Consider the following 22,122-nt stretch of genomic DNA (forward strand, 5'->3'; position numbering starts at 1 on the left):
TTTGTTCCTGATCTGGTATGCCTTATGGCTGTGGGCTATGCTAGTTCATTTAGCAGACAACATTTGCTTAAAATTCTGTGGCATTATTTTATTGTATGAAGAATACAAAAAGCACAAAGCTGAATAAAATCGAAAGGATATTTTCTCCAAAAGATTTGAGGGAGTGCGGACATGAGGCTATTCTGTGTTGAGTGTTTAACAAAGAAATGGGTAGTCCTATATTATTAATGTAACTTTAGTTGTTCTACAAACATTGGGCTATATATTTTTATTTCTAATAAATTGTAAGGCTGCATGATGCGACTCTAATGACGATTTGAAAAAAGGTCACTTGATGAAAGGCATGTTTTTATTTTGCGCCGGCTATACACACTTTGTCAGTCTCTCATTCCCAATTTGAGAAGCACTTGATAATGCTTTGGATTTCCTGGCAGCATCAGCTTTTTATTGTGGCCATAATGCACCCCCCCCTCCCCAAAAAAGATAATGCCTTTTGCAGCACTTCTCACTCATACAGCTCTCTATCAGGTGATTAGGTATTTCTCACAGGTGAAGACGGACACACCGTTGGTGCAACTGCACGTGTACTTATTGAAAATATTGGAAGAACTGTCCACATGTACTTTTCATCAGCCATCAAGATGTGTAGGCCTAACAAACAGCAAAAGCACTAGCCTATGTCAATCTACTATTTCTCATAATACGAAAGTTGACCTACTATATTCTGTGCAATAAATACATATTCCAAACTTGGTTTGGGATAGTTTTGGAATGCGATAGATTGCAAATGAATACAACCACTAGCATCCCCCAAAAAATGTTTACCCATTGAGGCTGATGCAACGGATCAGAATGTTTAGTTTAAAATGTTGATAAACTAGGCTATTTCTTCACATTATAAGCGCAGTAATGCGCACATGGCAGTAGGCTATGAATGCGAATGTTCCATTAGTGGGAACACCCTTATCAAAAGTGACCACAAATGCATGTAATGCCATTATTATAAAGATGCATTTTTATGGTGAAAATTATATTTCCCAAACTTGAAACGCACGCGCTGCTTATGTATACCAGGTAGCCTCTACACCCCTTATGAAGCAGATTATTGTGCTTAATTTTGAGAAGTTATTTGATACAAACTTTATGAAAACATATAGGCCTATGGTCGAGGCTACATGAGGTGTGCAACTATGATTAGAAAAAGGTTTTTATTAAAGTCCTTGTTTCTTGCCTTAAACTGGGTAAGTGATAATATATCATTCACATGTGATAAGCTAATATTGTATCCCATCAGTTTCTTGATTTAATCTTGCCTTTACATACAGTTGAAGTTGGAAGTTATAACATACACTTAAGGGTAGAGTCATTAAAACTAGTTTTTCAACCACTCCACAAATTTCTTGTTAATAAAATGATAGTTTTGGCAAGTCGGTTAGGACATCTACTTTGTGCATGACAAGACATTTTTCCAACATTTGTTTACAGACAGATTATTTCACTTATAATTCACTGTAGCACAATTCCAGTGGGTCGGATGTTTATAAACACTAGGTTGACTGAGCTTTTAAACAGCTTGGAAAATTCCAGAAAATGATGTCATGCTTTAGAAGTGTCACGGTTCATGAATCCACTGCCTCTCTCTCTCTCTCTCTCTCTCTCTCTCTCTCTCTCCCGTGTTTGTGTGGGCGTGGTTCCCAATCTCGGCCTGATTGTCTGTGCCAGCTGGAATCACTTATCTTCCCTTTATATGTTCTGTAACCAGTGTTTCTTGTTGTCAGATCGTTGTTACTTCTCTGAGGTTGTGTCGTGTGTCCGTGCTCATCTCTCACCGCCCTTGTGTGGATTATCTGCTGTGCTTCCTCCTACCCATCCGGACACACTCCCCTGGATTTCTCAGCACGCTATCATCGGAAGATGCGCCCTAGTCCCTGGGTCGGATTCCGTCTGAGTACAGTCTGTCTGTCCTGTTGCTGCTGTAAACTGTATTCATTAAACCATCGTTGCTTGCATCTTGCATCCGCCTCTGTATTGTCACAGAACGATCTGACCAGACCATGGATGCAGCGAGTTCAACGAGTCTGACCGAATTCATTTCCCGCAGTATCACGAGAATGGATCAACAAGAGGAGAACATCTCCAGCACAGGTCGGGCAGTACAAGCCCTTGTGACGCAGGCATCCCAGCTGACCCAACAATTACAACATCTGAGGGGTCTCGATGCGCCACCTACACCGGCAGTTCAACCCGCCCCGCCAGAGCCGGATTCCCAGCTAGAGCCACGGCTACCGACACCAGAGGGTTATTCAGGTGATCCTGACTATTGCAGAGCTTTTCTTACGAGATGTTCCATGCAATTCTCGTTGCAGCCACGGACCTTCAACCGTGAACAGTCTAAGGTAGCATTCGTACTCACACTGCTATCAGGCAAAGCGGCTCTTTCGGGAACGGCGGTGTCGGCGAACCAGGACCCATGCTGCACCTCTTTCCAGACACTCTCCGAGGAGATGAGAAGGGTCTTCGATCGGGCCGTGGCGGGTAGGGAGGCGGCCAGACTACTCGCTGACCTTCGCCAAGGAGCCGTTCAGTATCGGAATAGTCCATCCAATTCCGCACTCTGGCCGCAGAGTGTCAGTGGAATGAGGAGGCGCAGTGGGACATGTTCCTGCATGGGCTGGAGGACCGGATCCAGAAGGAGATTTATGTTCTGGACCTTCCCAGGAATTTAAATGGACTAGTGGAACTAGCCTTGAGGGTCGACGCTCGTCTGAGTCGTATTGGCCGCCGAGCATGCCCTAACAGACCGTATAACGACACGGAGGGTGGCATGCCAGCGGCGGGAACACGGCCAGTTCAGCCTCCGCTCACGAACCCATGCAGCTGGGGAGAGCTCGCCTCTCCCGGGAAGAGAGGGAGAGGCGGAGATCCCAAGGACTCTGTCTCTATTGTGGTAGAGCGGGCCACTTTATCCACTCCTGCCCGGTAAAAGATCAGGCCCGGTAGTAAGCATGAGGCTACTATCGGGTGGTGTCACCACAGAGAAGACCTCATCATCTACTCTCCTCCCGGTAAGACTAAGATGGGCCACCCACACGCACGACACCCAAGCCTTACTGGACTCAGGAGCAGAGGGTAATTTCATGGACTTCAAGCTCGCTCACAAACTCCAGATTCCTATCACCTCACTCTCGCACAAGATATCCGTCAACGCTCTCAATGGTCAAGAACTCCCCAACATTTCTCACACCACTGAACCTATCACACTCATCACTTCTGGCAATCACACTGAGACACTATCATTTCTACTCATGGACTCACCCCTTGCACCATTAGTTCTCGGCCACCCTTGGCTCACCCAACACAACCCCAGAGTTGACTGGGGTCATAACTCTATATCCATGTGGAGTAACAAGTGCCTTGAGTCCTGTTTGGTGTCTGCTTGTTCGTCTGTGTCTGATTCTGTGTTTCTAGAGGAGGCAGTGGAGTTGTCTAACGTGCCCGTTGAATACCTCGACCTGAAGGAGGTGTTCAGTAAGTCCCGTGCAGCTTCTCTTCCTCCGCATCGTCCCTATGACTGTGCAATAGAATTATTGCCAGGTGAGTCTCCGCCTAAAGGCAAGTTATATTCACTCTCTGTTCCTGAGAGGGAGGCTATGGAGAGATACATCTCTGATTCTCTGGCATCTGGATTCATTCGTCCTTCCTCTTCTCCAGCGGGGCGGGGTTCTTCTTTGTGGGGAAGAAGGACGGTTCTCTGCGTCCTTGCATTGATTACCGTGGGTTGAATAACATCACAGTGAAGAATACCTATCCCTTACCGTTGATGTCCTCAGCCTTTGAAAGGTTACAGGGAGCATCCGTGTTCACTAAGTTGGATTTACGGAATGCATATCATTTGGTTCGCATAAGGGGGGGGGACGAATGGAAGACCGCGTTTAACACCCCCAGAGGGCACTTCGAATATTTGGTCATGCCTTTTGGGCTATCCAACTCCCCAGCGGTTTTCCAGGCACTCGTCAATGACGTGCTGAGAGATATGATTGATCAGTTAATATATGTTTACCTGGATGACATACTGATTTTTTCTTCTTCTCTCCAGGAACACGTTCAGCACGTCAGATGAGTACTTCAGAGGTTGTTGGAGAATGGACTTTTTGTCAAGGCGGAGAAATGCATTTTTCATGCACAATCCGTTCCATTCCTAGGTTACATCGTCTCGACTGAAGGTATTCGCATGGATCCTGACAAGGTTAAGGCTGTGGTGGATTGGCCAAGCCCAGATTCCCGTAAGGCCCTACAGAGGTTTCTGGGAGTCGCCAATTTCTACCGGCGTTTCGTTCGCAACTTTAGCCAGATAGTCGCTCCTCTTACCGCCTTAACCTCCCCCAGAGTGACGTTCAGGTGGTCCGATACAGCCGAGGCTGCATTCGCCAAACTCAAGAGCCGCTTTGTTTCGGCTCCCATCCTCATAGCTCCCGATCCCTCGCGTCAGTTCGTGGTGGAGGTGGACGCTTCAGAGGTGGGGGTAGGTGCGGTACTTTCCCAACGTTCCTCTTCTGACGACAAGATGCACCCTTGCGCGTTCCTTTCCCATCGGTTATCACCTGCGGAACGCAACTACGACATTGGCAACAGAGAGTTGTTGGCAGTGAAGTTAGCACTGGAGGAGTGGCGCCATTGGTTAGAGGGTTCGGGGGTACCTTTTATAGTTTGGACCGATCACAAAAATTTAGACGGTTGTTGTTTTGCCCGTGGTGGACCGGTTCTCGAAGGCGGCTCATTTTATTCCCTTGCCTAAATTACCATCTGCCAAGGAGACAGCGGTAACTGTCGTGGATCACGTCTTTCGCTTACATGGCCTGCCGATGGACGTAGTTTCTGACAGGGGGCCCCAATTTGTGTCCAAGTTTTGGCAAGAGTTTTGTAGGTTACTGGGAGCGAGTGTCAGCCTGTCTTCAGGGTTTCATCCCCAGAGCAACGGTCAAACGGAGAGGGCCAACCAAGATTTGGAGAGAGTGTTGCGATGTTTGGTTTCTAAGAATCCCTCTTCCTGGAGTCAACAACTCTCTATGGTTGAGTACGCTCACAATTCGTTGCCAGTGGCAGCCACGGGTCTCTCTCCGTTTGAGTGTAGTTTAGGTTACCAGCCACCTATCTTTCCCAGTACGGAGTCCGAGGTCACTGTTCCCTCCGCTCACGCTTTCATCCAGAGGTGCCGTCACGCATGGAGCAGAGCCCGTGAGACTCTTCTCCGGGTGGGGGCGCGCACCAAGGCTAAGGCCGATCGCCACCGGTCGAAGCCTCCGGTATACGTCGTTGGCCAAAGAGTGTGGCTTTCTACTAAGAACATTCCACTCCGATCCGTTTCGAACAAGCTTGCCCCCAAATTTATCGGCCCGTTCAAAGTCACCAGGATCATTAGTCCGGTGGCGGTCCGGCTCAAGCTTCCTCCGGCGTATAGGAGAATTCATCCTACCTTTCATGTGTCTAAAATAAAACCTGTGTTTCAGGCACGCATTAACCCGCCGGTCCCGGTTCCCCCGCCGCCACGGCTTGTTGATGGGGAACCCACCTTTTCTGTCAATCGTATTTTGGACTCTAGAAGGAGGGGACGCGGATTCCAGTACCTGGTGGACTGGGAGGGTTACGGCCCGGAGGAGAGAAGTTGGGTACCTGCTAGGGACATTCTGGATCACTCCCTTATCGATGATTTCAATCGACAGGTAAATTCGCCTGGGAACGCCAAGAGGTTCATGAATCCTGTCACGGTTCATGAATCCACTGCCTCTCTCTCTTCTCTCTCTCTCTCTCTCTCTCTCTCTCTCTCCCGTGTTTGTGTGGGCGTGGTTCCCAATCTCGGCCTGATTGTCTGTGCCAGCTGGAATCACTTATCTTCCCTTTATATGTTCTGTAACCAGTGTTTCTTGTTGTCAGATCGTTGTTACTTCTCTGAGGTTGTGTCGTGTGTCCGTGCTCATCTCTCACCGCCCTTGTGTGGATTATCTGCTGTGCTTCCTCCTACCCATCCGGACACACTCCCCTGGATTTCTCAGCACGCTATCATCGGAAGATGCGCCCTAGTCCCCTGGGTCGGATTCCGTCTGACTACAGTCTGTCTGTCCTGTTGCTGCTGTAAACTGTATTCATTAAACCATCGTTGCTTGCATCTTGCATCCGCCTCTGTATTGTCACAAGAAGCTTCTGATGGGCTAATTGACATCATTTGAGTCAATTGGAGGTGTATCTGTGGATGTATTTCAAGGCCTACATTCAAACTCAGTGCCTCTGCTTGACATGACATGGTAAAATCAAAAGAAATCAGCCATGACCCCAGAAAAAAATCGTAGGCCTCCACAAGTCTGGTTCATCCTTGGGAGCAATTTCCAAACGCCTGAAGGTACCACGTTTCATCTGTACAAACAATAGTACGCAAGTATAAACACCATGGGTCCACGCAGCCGTCACACCGCTCAGGATGGAGACGCGTTCTGTCTCCTAGAGATGAACGTACTTTGTTGCGAAAAGTACAAATCAATCCCAGAACAAGAGCAAAGGACCTTGTGTAGATGCTGGAGGAAACCGGTACAAAAGTATCTATAATCCACAGTAAAACGAGACCTATATCGACATAACCTGATCTAGTCCTTGCTCAGCAAGGAAGAAGCCATTGCTCCAAAACCGCCATAAAACCGTCATAAAAAGGCTAGACTACAGTTTGCAATTGCACAAGGGGACAAAGATCTTATTTTTTTGAGAAATATTGTCTGGTCTGATGGAACAAAAATAGAACTGTTTGGCCATAATGACCATTGTTTTGTTTGGAGGAAAAAGGGGGAGGCTTGCAAGCCAAAGAACACCATCCCAACTGTGAAGCACGGGGGTGGCAGCATCATGTCGTGGGGTGTTTTGCTGCATGAGGGACTGGTGCACTTCACAAAATAGATAGCATTGTGAGGAAGGAAAATTATGTGGATATATTGAAGCAACATCTCAAGACATCAGCCAGGAAGATAAAGTTTGGTCGCAAATGGGTCTTCCAAATGGACAATGACCCCAAGCATACTTCCAGAGTTGTGGCAAAATGGCTTAAGGTCAACAAAGTCAAGGTATTGGAGGGGCCATCACAAAGCCCTGACCTCAATCCTATAGAAAATTTGTGGGCAGAACTGAAAACGCGTGTCTGTGAGCAAGGAGGCCTACAAACCTGACTCAGATACACCAGCTCTGTCAGGATGAATGGGCCAAAATTCACCCAACTTATTGAGGGAAGCTTGTGGAAGTCTACTCGAAACGATTGACCCAAGTTAAACAATTTAAAGGCAATGCTGGGAATGTGATGAAAGAAATAAAAGCTGAAATAAATCATTCTCTCTATTATTCTGACATTTCACATTCTTAAAATCAAGTGGTGAAACCTAACTGACCTAAGACAGGGCATTTTTACTTGGATTAAATGTCAGGAATTGTGAAAACCTGAGATTGAATGTATTTGGCTAAGGTGTATTGTAAACCACTGACTTCAACTGCACACAGGCATACAGAGACCCGTTGTCGGCAACCGTCACTCCTGTGTTCCAATGGCACGTTGTTAGCTAATCCAAGGTTATCATTTTAAAAGGCTAATTGATCATTAGAAAACCCTTTTTGCAATTAGGTTAGCACAGCTGAAAACTGTTCTTATTAAGTAAGTCCTTCTTTAGACTAGTGTCACGAGTCCGACCGAGGGTGTTTCCTTTTCCCGGGCTGTCTAATAAAGACAAACTAATTAACCCTACACAGGTGCTACCACTAAACATACAAGGAGGGGGAGGAAAAACAATCAGTGGCAGCTAATAGGCCGGTGACGACGACCGCCGAGCGCCACCCGCCCGGGAAAAGGAAACACCCTCGGTCGGACTCGTGACAGTCCTATTAGATGCCACTGATTGTTTTTCCTCCCCCTCCTTGTATGTTTAGTGGTAGCACCTGTGTAGGGTTAATTAGTTTGTCTTTATTAGACAGCCGGCCCGCCTGGTTGTTGTGCAGGATTATTTCTATGTAACCTTCGGCTCTGTTGTAGAGGTACGTGTTTTGTGCCTGGTCGTGATTTGTTCCATTGTACATTTTGATTCCCTGTGTTTGGGAACGTTATTTTTGTGAGCACCCTGTGGTGTGTTAAGCGCTATTAAAAGAGGCACAGCATTGAACTCTCTGTTCCTGTCTTTGTGTTTTGCACCAGATAGGGCTGTTTAGGGTTTCACACGTTTCTTGTTTTGTTGTATCAGTTGTTCATGTGTAAGTTTACATATTAAATGAACCATGGACACTTACCACGCCGCATATTGGTCCTCTGATCCGTTTCGCCTCTCCTCTTCGGAAGGAGAAATTGCCAAGAAACTGAAGATCTGGTACAATGGTGTGTACTACTCCCTTCACATATTAGGGCAAACTGTGTCTTACCAGAATAGAAAGAGGAGTGGGAGGCTCCGGTGCACAACTGAGCAAGAGAACAAGTACATTAGTGTCTAGTTTGAGAAACAGACACCTCACAAGTCCACAACTGGCAGCTTCATTAAACATAGTACCCACAAAACACCAGCCTCAACGTCACCCATGAAGTGGCAACTCCGGGATGCTGGCCTTCTAGGGAGAGTTCCTCTGTCCAGTGTCTGTTATTTTGCCCATCTTAATCTTTTTTTATTGGCCAGTCTGAGATATGGCTTTTTCTTTGCAACTCTGCCTTTTGGAGAAAATGGCCATTCTTGAACATGGGTGAGAAATTGCTACTAATTTGTAAATAAAGCCAGTTTGTTTTTTAGAATGATTTATTTCTGTTTCTAGAGGGAGAAAAACCAAAAGCTTACCATTACCTCATGGTTCTACTGGTCACAGCCAGCAAACCAGCATCTGCAGCAACACAGTGTCTTAGAATTTGCGCAGTAACTTACTGCCTTCCTGAAGACAAACGATGTATACGAAATGCTTCAGTCTGGTTTTAGACCCCATCATTGCACTGAGACTGCACTTGTGAAGGTGGTAAATGACCTTTTAATGGCGTCAGACCGAGGCTCTGCATCTGTCCTCGTGCTCCTAGACCTTTGTGCTGCTTTTGATACCATTGATCACCACATTCATTTGGAGAGATTGGAAATGAAGCTCACAAAATGAACTTAATTAGGCTACTAAGCCATCATATAATGTCTGATAATATGCCGCAAGGCATGCATGTAGCTACATAATACTATATTATCTGCTATGATCTGATTCCAAAGGTGCTCGTGGATAGCCGCTGCAAGGGAGATGAACGGAACACCATTAAGCACAGCGGGGACTGCACTTCCCAGGGTACGCCAGCTCATGACGTCAGGTACTGGCACGTGCAGAGCTGCGCTGTGGGAAGCCGATGCGCCGACAGAATGACCAGAACCAGAAGCTGTGTATTTCTCCAGTGTTGTAATCTTATCATTCATGCACCCAATATATATTTTAATGTCTAAGACAGCTGAAAGAACCGGGTCGGAAGGTTGACTGGGCCCAGGTGCTGCCTGAGGCTCAGAATTTTTTACTTTCTTCGCGTGCTTGTCGGCATTGGAACACCCAGTTTTCTTAGCTGGAGCCTTACCCTTATCCATTTGCTGACAGTTGTATCAAACTGAGCACACAGCCATGCAATCTCTATAGACAAACATTGGCAGTAGAATGTCCTTACTGAAGAGCTCAGTGACTTTCAACATGGCAATGTCATATAATGCCACCATTCCAACAAGTTAGTTATCCTGCTAGAGTTAAACCGGTCAACTGTACGTGCTGTTATTGTGAAGTGGAAACATCTAGGAGCAACAATGAGTCACAGAAAGCTCACAGAAATTGACTGTCAAGTGCTGAAGAGTGTAGCACGTAAAAATCATCTGTCCTCGGTTGCAACTCTCACAACCGAGTTCCAAACTACCTTTGCAAGCAAAGTCAGCACAGTAACTGATAGTCAGAAGCTTCATGAAATGGGTTTCCATGGCCGAGCAGCTGCACACAAGCCTAAGATCACCATGCGCAATGCCAAGCGTCGGCTATAGTGGTGTAAAGCTTGCCGCCATTGGACTCATGCTTCACCATCTGGCAGTCTGACGGAATAATCTAGGTTTGGCGGATGCCAGGAGAACGCTACCTGCCGCATGTAAAGTTTGGTGGAGGAGGAATAATGGTCTGGGGCTGTTTTTCATGGTTCGGGCTAGGCCCCTTAGTTCCAGTGAAGAGAAATCTTAGCGCTACAGCATACAATGGACAACATCACAGCAATTATTGGTACAATTATAATACCTTACCCATATACATCAATCAAGAATGAGAATAACGGGTTAGTTTATGGCGTGAAGTGTCCTCCTCACTGCAAGCCACTTGGGGCGTTTTAGCCTTTTGCTTCTTAGTGGCACTGACACATGATTTCAGTAGATTTGAAAGGATCCGTTAAAGTAATAGGGTAAAAGGTCGTCCCAGTTTATCCAAAGGCAAGGTGGTTGTTGAGGTGGCTAGGGTTTAGGGACAAGGGGTTGATTAGTAATCAGCATTGTAGGGTACATACTTACATAACTTAAGGCAGTAGTGGCTGGAAGTGGGAGATTACATAACTCATACGATTCTAAACACACAACAATTAACCAAAAAAATCCTTGACTTTTGCAGCCAGTCCTTCTCACTGAGTGCTACATGCTACATCACATGAACTGGTCTTTCTCACAGGCTACAAGTGAATACAGACACATCTCGGACACAACTGCACATGTCCTTATCCAATTTCGAGGTACATATATCTTTCAGCATGACAATGATCCCAAACACACCGCCCGGGCAATGAAGGAGTGGCTTCGTAAGAAGCATTTCAAGGTCCTGGAGTGGCCTAGCCAGTCTCCAGATCTCAACCCCATAGAAAATCTTTGGAGGGAGTTGAAAGTCCGTGTTGCCCAGCAACAGCCCCAAAACATCACTGCTCTAGAGGAGATCTGCATGGAGGAATGGGCCAAAATACCAGCAACAGTGTGTGAAAACCTTGTGAAGACTTACAGAAAACATTTGACCTCTGTCATTGCCAACAAAGGGTATGTAACAAAGTATTGAGATAAACTTTTGTTCTTGACCAAATACTTATTTTCCACCATAATTTGCAAATAAATTGATTAAAAATCCTACAATGTGATTTTCTGGATTTTTTTTCTAATTTTGTCTGTCATAGTTGAAGTTTACCTATGATAATTACAGGCCTCTCTCATCTTTTTAAGTGGGAGAACTTGCACAATTGGTGGCTGACTAAATACTTTTTTGCCCCACTGTATGCTTGGGGTCATTGTCAATTTGGAAGACCCATTTGCGACCAAGCTTTATCTTCCTGACTGGTCTTGAGATGTTGCTTCAATATATCCACATAATTTTATTTCCTCATGATGCCATCTATTTTGTGAAGTGCACCAGTCCCTCATGCAAGCAAAGCACCCCCACGACATGATGCTGCCACCCCCGTGCTTCGCGGTTGGGGTGGTGTTTTTCGGCTTGCAAGCCTCCCACTTTTTCCTCCAAACATAACGATGGTCATTATGGCCAAACAGTTGTATTTTTATTCCATCAGACCAGACAATATTTCTCCAAAAAGTATGATCTTTGTCCCCATTTGCAGTTGCAAACCGTGGTCTGTATTTTATATGGCGGGTTTGGAGCAGTGGCTTCTTCCTTGCTGAGCGACCTTTCAGGTTATGTTGATATAGGTCTCGTTTTAATGTGGATATAGATACTTTTGTACCTGTTTCCTCCAGCATCTTCACGAGGTCCTTTGCTGTTGTTCTGGGATTGATTTGTACTTTTCGCAACAAAGTACATTCATCTCTAGCAGACAGAACACGTCTCCTTCCTAAGCGGTATGATGGCTGCGTGGGCCCATGGTGTTTATACTTGCGCACTATTGTTTGTACAGATGAAAGTGATACCTTCAGGAGTTTTGAAATTACTCCCAAGGATGAACCAGACTTGTGGAGGTATACAATCATTTTTTTTAGGTCTTGGCTGATTTCTTTAATTTTCCCATGATGTAAAGCAGAGGCACTGCATTTGAAGGTAGGCCTTGAAATACATCAACAGGTACACCTCCAATGGACTCAAATTATGTCAATTAGCCTATTAGAAGCTTCTAAAGCCATTACATAATTTTCTGTTTTTTTTTCCAAGCTGTTTAAAGGCACAGTCCAACTTAGTGTATGTAAACTTTTGACCCACTGGAATTGTGATACAGTGAATTATAAGTGAAACAATCTGTCTGTAAATAATTGTTGGAATAATGTCTTGTATCATGCACAACGTAGATGTCCTAACCGACTTGCCAAAACTATTGTTTGTTGATAAGAAATTTGTGGAGTTGTTGAAAAACCTCCAACTTCAACTGTACACAGTTCGCCACTGTGTAGTGTACTGTAGTATACAAAATAAAACCTTGCTCACCAGAATAATGTAAAAAAAATCGATAAACTGTTTACATCAGTAGAGATCTCCCTTTCATTTCTGTGTCTCTCACAGAGAGTTGACGTTTTTGTACCAGGGAGATTTGCCATGCAGTTTCACCAGTTTAAGGAAATTAAAAGCTGTGAAAAAGGTCCATGTTTCTGATAGTATTTTAGTTAGTCTTTGATGCATATTTTATGTGGCTGAAAATGAAGTACTGTCAGCTTTCATGTCCCTGAAAGAAATTGCACATTTAGGCTACAATACAGTCCCTAAACTCAGGTCCGCATTCTCTCAAGATGCTGATAGAAAGAAATCCTATTTTTTCACTCCTGTTTCAGAGACAAAAATAACAATTGGTCTATCATTTTACAGTGAGGAACACTTAATTATGCAGGAGTTAATATTATAATGGGCTACATGTGAGACCTACAGTCAGTGTCCAGACTTCAGTTACTATTCCAACTCTTAGGCTACTCCCCTCTAAAATAATTCCAGCATCCATACAGTGCCATTTACTACATTTAAAGAGACATCACTTACAGAACACCAACAAGTGTTATGAATGACATTCAGTGATTGTCATTCATTAGGCCTCACAAGTCTTGCATCCTGAATTGATGCGTAAAACTGCTGTCCACATGCTTTTCTGTTTCCAACACTCATCTCCGTGTTATCATTGAACACCACCACATTTTGGAGAGTATTCAACAAGTTTTCAAGTCTATTCACACATTTGTATGCGACCGACATGCGGTAATGATAAAAAGTTTAATGGTAATCTATGTTTTAATTCATGTAATACTGGTAAAGTGTACCCTCACTAATTATTCTGCAGTACTCTGTATTGGACCAGCTTACTTTCACACCTGTGTGTATGTCTTTTGATTTCAGAAAATACAAGTAAAGGTGTTATTCAAGTGTGTAAAAAAATGTGTTAGCTAGCCAGTAGCAGCTACAAATGTAACCAGATCTTGATTGACAGCGGTCGTGTGATCTCCGCAGGAAGAGGGGGAGCATGCACACAGAGTATGGAGCTGGAACAGTGCCAAGATAGGGTGAATGAGAAATCACTGCACATGTGTCTGGAACAGCTAAAATAAGTGTTTGTTCATGTAAGGGAAGTGTTTTGTACAAGTTTATTTCATTTATGAGAATGTCCATATTTGTGAAAGAGGTTATTTTTACCGTCAGCAGAACGAGGACTAGTGATAGACAGCATGTCTGATGTACCATGTTTGTCTTGTGATTTCAGAAAAGAAAAGTCGGCGTTCTAAACTTCTATATGCTTGATAGTCATTGTCATAATTCAAGTGTGCATCACACACACACCGCCTAATTTCTTGGGGTAAATCCAGGGATAATTTATAAATGTTGGCACAGCTAACCTAGGCAGCCCCACTGCAATGATATACGGTCTTACTGAGTGCCACAGCTAGTGTTACCATGGTGATCATTTGCCATCCCCCTGCCCCCATCTCACCAATTGAATCTAGTAATCTTGGCTGGAGAGCGATGAGCGGGAGTAAATTATTTATAAATGGCTGATGGAATTATTACTGATCATCATTCACAAACATAAATGCATGATGTGGTCAAATTTGACATTGTACATGCATTAATTTGCTGTTTAAACACACAGGCATATTTCAAGTGCTGGGTTTCTATCTTTCATCGAAGAACACGGAATTCCATTTAGAATCTTAGCATGCAAATCAAATTGTATTGGTCACATAAATGTGTTTATCAGATTTTATTGCAGGTGTAGCGAAATGCTTGCAGTGTATGTATCAAAATGTGTACAGTAGATTTGATTCTAAATCACATTCTTGTGTAATGTCATTGTTGTGGAATTTGTAACCAACCATGGAGGATATTTATATTTTTTATCTACTGTATATACAGTATGGTTCTCCTCTCTTCCCTCCCTGTCCTCCCCTGGCCTTTTGACATGCAGGTTTGGAAACATGGATGCTCCTCACAACACAGGGGTGAGCCCCCCGTGCCACTATCGTAACCGCTACCAACTGGGAGACCAGGGGAACTGAGTGAACCCTGACACACCTCCAGCCTCCATAATAAGCCCTCTCTCTTTACCTCATTCAAATCAAATCAAATCAAATTTTATTTGTCACATACACATGGTTAGCAGATGTTAATGCGAGTGTAGTGAAATGCTTGTGCTTCTAGTTCCGACAATGCAGTAATAACCAACAAGTAATCTAACTAACAATTCCAAAACTACTGTCTTATACAGTGTAAGGGGATAAAGAATATGTACATAAGGATATATGAATGAGTGATGGTACAGAGCAGCATAGGCAAGATACAGTAGATGGTATCGAGTACAGTATATACATATGAGATGAGTATGTAAACAAAGTGGCATAGTTAAAGTGGCTAGTGATACATGTATTACATAAGGATGCAGTCGATGATATAGAGTACAGTATATACGTATGCATATGACATGAATAATGTAGGGTAAGTAATATTATATAAGGTAGCATTGTTTAAAGTGGCTAGTGATATATTTACATCATTTCCCATCAATTCCCATTATTAAAGTGGCTGGAGTTGAGTCAGTGTCAGTGTCAGTGTGTTGGCAGCAGCCACTCAATGTTAGTGGTGGCTGTTTAACAGTCTGATGGCCTTGAGATAGAAGCTGTTTTTCAGTCTCTCGGTCCCAGCTTTGATGCACCTGTACTGACCTCGCCATCTGGATGATAGCGGGGTGAACAGGCAGTGGCTCGGGTGGTTGATGTCCTTGATGATCTTTATGGCCTTCCTGTAACATCGGGTGGTGTAGGTGTCCTGGAGGGCAGGTAGTTTGCCCCCGGTGATGCGTTGTGCAGACCTCACTACCCTCTGGAGAGCCTTACGGTTGTGGGCGGAGCAGTTGCCGTACCAGGCGGTGATACAGCCCGCCAGGATGCTCTCGATTGTGCCTCTGTAGAAGTTTGTGAGTGCTTTTGGTGACAAGCCGAATTTCTTCACCCTCCTGAGGTTGAAGAGGCGCCGCTGCGCCTTCTTCACGATGCTGTCTGTGTGAGTGGACCAATTCAGTTTGTCTGTGATGTGTATGCCGAGGAACTTAAAACTTGCTACCCTCTCCACTACTGTTCCATCGATGTGGATAGGGGGGTGTTCCCTCTGCTGTTTCCTGAAGTCCACAATCATCTCCTTAGTTTTGTTGACGTTGAGTGTGAGGTTATTTTCCTGACACCACACTCCGAGGGCCCTCACCTCCTCCCTGTAGGCCATCTCGTCGTTGTTGGTAATCAAGCCTACCACTGTTGTGTCGTCCGCAAACTTGATGATTGAGTTGGAGGCGTGCGTGGCCACGCAGTCGTGGGTGAACAGGGAGTACAGGAGAGGGCTCAGAACGCACCCTTGTGGGGCCCCAGTGTTGAGGATCAGCGGGGTGGAGATGTTGTTGCCTACCCTCACCACCTGGGGGCGGCCCGTCAGGAAGTCCAGTACCCAGTTGCACAGGGCGGGGTCGAGACCCAGGGTCTCGAGCTTGATGACGAGCTTGGAGTTTCACGCGAATGCTGCCATCAATACACGGTTTCTGGTTAGGGAATGTTTTAATCGTTGCTATGGGAACGACATCTTCAACGCATGTTCTAATGAACTCGCACACCGAATCAGCGTATTCGTCAATATTGTTATCTGACGCAATACGAAACATATCCCAGTCCACGTGATGGAAGCAGTCTTGGAGTGTGGAGTCAGCTTGGTCGGATCAGCGTTGGACAGACCTCAGCGTGGGAGCCTCTTGTTTTAGTTTCTGTCTGTAGGCAGGGATCAAGAAAATGGAGTCGTGGTCAGCTTTTCCGAAAGGAGGGCGGAGCAGGGCCTTATATGCGTCGCGGAAGTTAGAGTAACAATGATCCAAGGTTTTTCCACCCCTGGTTGCGCAATCGATATGCTGATAAAATTTAGTCTTGTTTTCAGATTAGCCTTGTTAAAATCCCCAGCTACAATGAATGCAGCCTCCGGATATATGGATTCCAGTTTGCAAAGAGTCAAATAAAGTTCGTTCAGAGCCATCGATGTGTCTGCTTGGGGGGGGGATATATACGGCTGTGATTATAATCGAAGAGAATTCTATTGGTAGATAATGCGGTCTACATTTGATTGTGAGGAATTCTAAATCAGGTGAACAGAAGGATTTGAGTTCCTGTATGTTTCTTTCATCACACCATGTCTCGTTAGCCATAAGGCATACGCCCCCGCCCCTCTTCTTACCAGAAAGATGTTTGTTTCTGTCGGCGCGATGCGTGGAGAAACCCGCTGGCTGCACCGCCTCCGATAGCGTCTCTCCAGTGAGCCATGTTTCCGTGAAGCAATGAACGTTACAGTCTCTGATGTCCCTCTGGAATGCTACCCTTGCTCGGATTTCATCAACCTTGTTGTCAAGAGACTGGACATTGGCGAGAAGAATGCTAGGGAGTGGAGCACGATGTGCCCGTCTCCGGAGTCTGACCAGAAGGCCGCCTCGTTTCCCTCTTTTTCGGAGTCGTTTTTTTGGGTCGCCGCATAGGATCCATTCCGTTGTCCTGGTTGAAAGGCAGAACACAGGATCCGCGTCGCGAAAAACATATTCTTGGTCGTACTGATGGTGAGTTGACGCTGATCTTATATTCAGTAGTTCTTCTCGACTGTATGTAATGAAACCTAAGATGACCTGGGGTACTAATGTAAGAAATAACACGTAAAAAAACAAAACACTGCATAGTTTCCTAGGAACGCGAAGCGAGGCGGCCATCTCTGTCGGCGCCGGAAGTATGAGTAGGCTCTGAAATAACAGTACAAGATACAGCCTTGATGCAGGCATATCATTCTCTCTCTCTCTCTCTCTCTCTCTCTCTCTCATAAATCTCTTATTCTCTCTGCCTTGCTCTCTCTTCGCCTCTTTCTCTACCTCTCTCGCTCTCTCTCTCTCTCTCTGCCTCTCCCGTAACCCTCGCTCTCGTTCCTTCGCTACCCCTCTGTCTTTCCTTTCTCTCCCATCTCTCCCTCTCTCTCCTTCTTTCTCCCTCTCTCTTTCCTCCCTTCTCTCCCACTTTCCATCCCTTTCCTCTCTATCTGTCCCTGTCCATTAGTGTGACATGTTAGTGGTAATCGCGATGACTGGAGGAGACAGAGGGAACCGCATGGCTGTAATGGGAAACAGCATGGTGCATATGCTGCATGAACACACTAGAACCACCGCCAGAGCTACCATGTGGATGTTAGTGTGTGTATGTGTGTGGTGGCGTTGGCTGAGAGAGAGATTACAATTAAAACCTCCTATTTGACAAATTGGGAAAATTAAGAAAAAAAACACAAAATAAACAAAACTCTTCTACTCTGTCAGAGATACAAAACAGAGACTGATCCTGCCCAAATACAGGTTCTGTGACCACCAATTGGCTATAGAAAAAGGGAGACATTAAAAAAGACATTGCTACACAAAGAGGAGTGTGTGTGTGGTCACTGCACGACAGAGATGCACTTCCTCCTCCTTTGCAAAAATATTCTTCAGCAAGAGAGTCTTTCTTCGAAGAAATTGCTACATTTATTAAACATTTTAAATGATTAAACCCAGAGGTGAAGGAGCAACTATGTATTTGTATACTGTATTTGCCTGCAATAGCCTGAGGGTCATTGAGTAACTAATGAAATATCAATAAGCAGTAACACTTGCTACTATTATTATTATTGCTGATGTTATTGCCGTGATTATTATTTGAAATGGTTGTCATAAGTGTAGTAAGGGGTAATGGAAGTAGTTTAAGGGTGGTAGTGGTAAAAAACAATTACATTATTTACATAATTATTCAGACTTTTTGCTATGAGACTCCAAATTGAGCTCAGGTGCATCCCGTTTCCATTGATCATCCTTGAGATGTTTCTACAACTTGATTGGAGTCCACCTGTGGTAGATTCAATTTATTGAACATTATTTGGAAAAGGCACACACCTGTCTATGTAAGGTCACACAGTTGACAGTGCATGTCAAAGCAAAAACCAAGCCATGAGGTTGAAGGAATTGTCCGTAGAGCTCCAAGACAGGATTGTGTCAAGGTACAGATCTGGGGAAGGGTACCAAAAAATGTCTGCAGCATTGAAGGTCCCCAAGAACACAGTGGCCTCCATCATTCTTAAATGGAAGAAGTTTGGAAGCATAATCACTTTTCCTATAGTGGCCGCCTGGCCAAACTCAGCAATCGGGGGAGAAGGGCCTTGGTCAGGGAGGAGGCCCCGATGATCACTAACAGAGCTCTAGAGTTCTGCTGTGGAGATGGGAGAACCTTCCAGAAGGACAACCATCTCTGCAGGACTCCACCAATCAGGCCTTTTAACGTAGAATGGCCAGATAGAAGCCACTTACCCTCCAGGCCTGAGGACAAACACCTTCCTCTAGACTCAGATTAAAGATATGACAGATTCGATTGGCCAACCATCAATTCACCAACCATCCTCAGTAGCTTTCCATCTAAGTTGTCAATGCCAGGAGGTTTGTCATTATTGATCGATAACAATCATTTTCCCACCTCTCCCACACTAACTTCACAAACTTCTAATTTACAATGCTTTTCTTTCAATATTTGTATTTTTTTATGCATGAAAAAGATGACTCACTGTTCATTGTTGGCATTTCCTGCCTACGTTTGCAAATTAAGTAAGTAATCATTAAAAAAATTGACAACATCAAATGGATTTGTGATGAATAAGCCATCTGATTCGATGAACGATAGAGTTGAATTTGTTTTTCTGGCCATCATTTCATTTAAAGTACCCCCCCCCCAACAAATGCCATCATTCCATGCCATTTATCTTGGCTTCATAATACAGTTTCTTCTTCTTGTTGAGTTTAGTCACATCATTTCTCAATTTGCAGCAAGTCAGGCAGCCAGACTTATTAGCCACTCCTTTTGCTCCGTCACTTTCAACCGTACAGATTTTCAATTCCTCGTCATTCCATGGAGCCTTTAACAGTTCCAACGGTCTGTTTCTCAAACGGTGCTTGTGTATCAATAATTCGAAAAAGCCATTTTATAAATTCATCAAGTGTAGCGTCAGAATCTCCTTTTTAATCACATCAGAGTCACAACAAAATATTTTGTATGATCTCTTATACACTGTTTTAGGCCCAGCTTTTGGAACTTCGGCTTTCCTGGATATGGCCACTATAACGTGTTCACTGTATCCAATGGATACGGATACAGCTTTAGAACAAAGTTCTATAGTATTAGTAAAAATGTGATCAATACATCAATACATGATCTTGTGACTGTTGTATTTGTAAACACCCTGGTAGGTTGATTAATAACCGAAACCAGATTACAGGCACTCGTTACAGTGAAAAGCTTACTCTTGAGTGGACAGCTTGATGAAAACCAGTCAATATTCAGGCCCCCAAGAAAGTAGATCTCTCTGTTTACATCACATACACCATCAAACATTTCACAGGAATTATTTAGATTCTGACTACTAGCACTTGGTGGCATTTGGAAACAACCCAAAACTATAGGCTTTTATAATCTGGAAGGTGAACCTGCAACCACAGCGCTTCAATAACACTTGACATGAGATATTTTCTATGCATTACAGGGATAACGCCTTCCCCATGAACTTTCCTGTCTCTTCTATAAATGATATATCCGTGCATTGCTACTGCTGTATCATCAAAGGAATTACAGTAGCTTAGTGAGTCTCAGAGATGGCTAACATATGAGTGTTATCTGATATTAGCAAGTTATTGATTTCATGAATGTTATTTCTAAGGCTACATATATTAATATGGGCTATTCTCGACCATTTCCTGGGTAGCTTCTCAGAGATAGACATAACATGGAAAAGAACAATCAAAGCAAGAAATATATTATAATTCAGCAGTCCATTAATCAGTTGGTGTGTGTGTGTGTGTGTGTGTGCTGTGGGGTTGACGCTACGAACCCATAGGCTTGGCTCTCTCATCCATTCCGGGCTTTTGGGAGGGAGGCTGGACAATGAGCCTGTCATAGCGGATGTAAGCAATGTCCCCACGCACTCTGGCAGCTTTCAGTCATGAATAACCATGACGAACCCTCCAGATGAAACTTTCATTAGAACCTGTCACCAATGTTTGATTAATATTAATGGTACCTTCCCCCTTTCTCTATCCATCCCTCCTCTGGTTCCCTCACTCCCACTATCTCTCTCCTGCTCTCTCCATCCTCACTCACCCGTCTTTATAACCCTTCCCCTTTCATATCTCTAACCCCCTTTCTTTATCTATAATTTCCCCCAATACCCCACTATTCTTCTCTCTCTTCCCCAGTGTGCATCCTTCCCATCTGTCCTCCATGGGCCCTGGTTCCTTCAGCGTGAACCTTCATTGATTTATCCTAGTATCTCTCCATCCTCTCTCCAACCCCCTCTTTCTCCATCTCTCTCTCTCTCTCTTTCCCATCCCCTCTCCCCTGTCCTCTCTCTCTCTCTCTCTCTTCCATCTCTCCCCCCTCTATATGGAGATGACCACCCTCCTCCTGTCTTTGCACTGTGAGCCATGGTCTCTGTAGCCTAGCGGCCCACAACCATTCATCTTTGTCAGCTGGCATTACCACTGGTGCACACACACACACACAGACGTGCGCACACATGCACCAGTGCGCACACACGCGTGCACGTACACAGACACACTCACAGTGGTCCCCTGGTCTGGCCTGTCATGGGGGTGGGAAGGTCATGATAGCAGGCCCCCTCCAAATCGGACCAATGAATATAGATTACCTCCCTACCACCAGCACAGCACCATCGGGACCGTGAGACCACTACTGGCCCTCAGGGACCACAGGCCTTTTGACTGAAAGTGGCCCCTGTATGTTTGCATGTGTGTGTATTGATAGAGGATCTTAACTTGATAACCCTGTTGAAGGAGAACTTTCCAATTATATATTATCATTCTGAATTTATTCTAAAAACAGACTTTGTTCACTTGCTGTTTGAAGTGAAGAAAGAATACTTTGATAAACTCCACAGCTCATTAGTTGTGGTGAGTTAAGACAATCAGAAATAGTATCAGACATCCCCAAATGGGCACATTTATATGCCAACATTTGCGTTCAGGCCAGGTAGACTAGTCCTACTTCTATATGTGTAATCAGGTGTGCACCCTTACTCAACATTGATAGGAGCATTTCAAACAAAAGACGATGGATAAATTGACAGAACTCGTAAATGAAATTAAATGAACAAAAACTTGTTACTCACAAGTGTAGCATAGGTTAAGGGTTCTGCAAAACACATGTTCACTCTGACAATGAGAACAGTAAATTAATGTAATAATAATATATTGAATGCATTAACAGAAAGTCCCGTAACCAAATAAACATTGCAGATTAGAAATGATGTGGATTAACGGACATTTTTTTAAAATGTTTTCAATACAGACCCCTTTTGTCATATAGTATTCCATATAAGGCACCCAGACCTTATGAAAGTTGCACAGTATACCCTTCATCTTGTAATAAATCACATCTAGTGATACACAACTTGACATTTCTGCCATCCATTGTGACATTGTGGGATGATAAACAACCTCTCAATTAACGCCAATGCATTTCTTAGCTGCTGTAAATGCTATGGTTACACAGTTCTTCTGATAACAGCCTCCAGTATCAACATTTCCAAGCA

Source organism: Oncorhynchus tshawytscha, linkage group LG04 (assembly GCF_018296145.1).
Source record: "Oncorhynchus tshawytscha isolate Ot180627B linkage group LG04, Otsh_v2.0, whole genome shotgun sequence".
NCBI classification, from domain to species: Eukaryota; Metazoa; Chordata; class Actinopteri; order Salmoniformes; family Salmonidae; genus Oncorhynchus; species Oncorhynchus tshawytscha.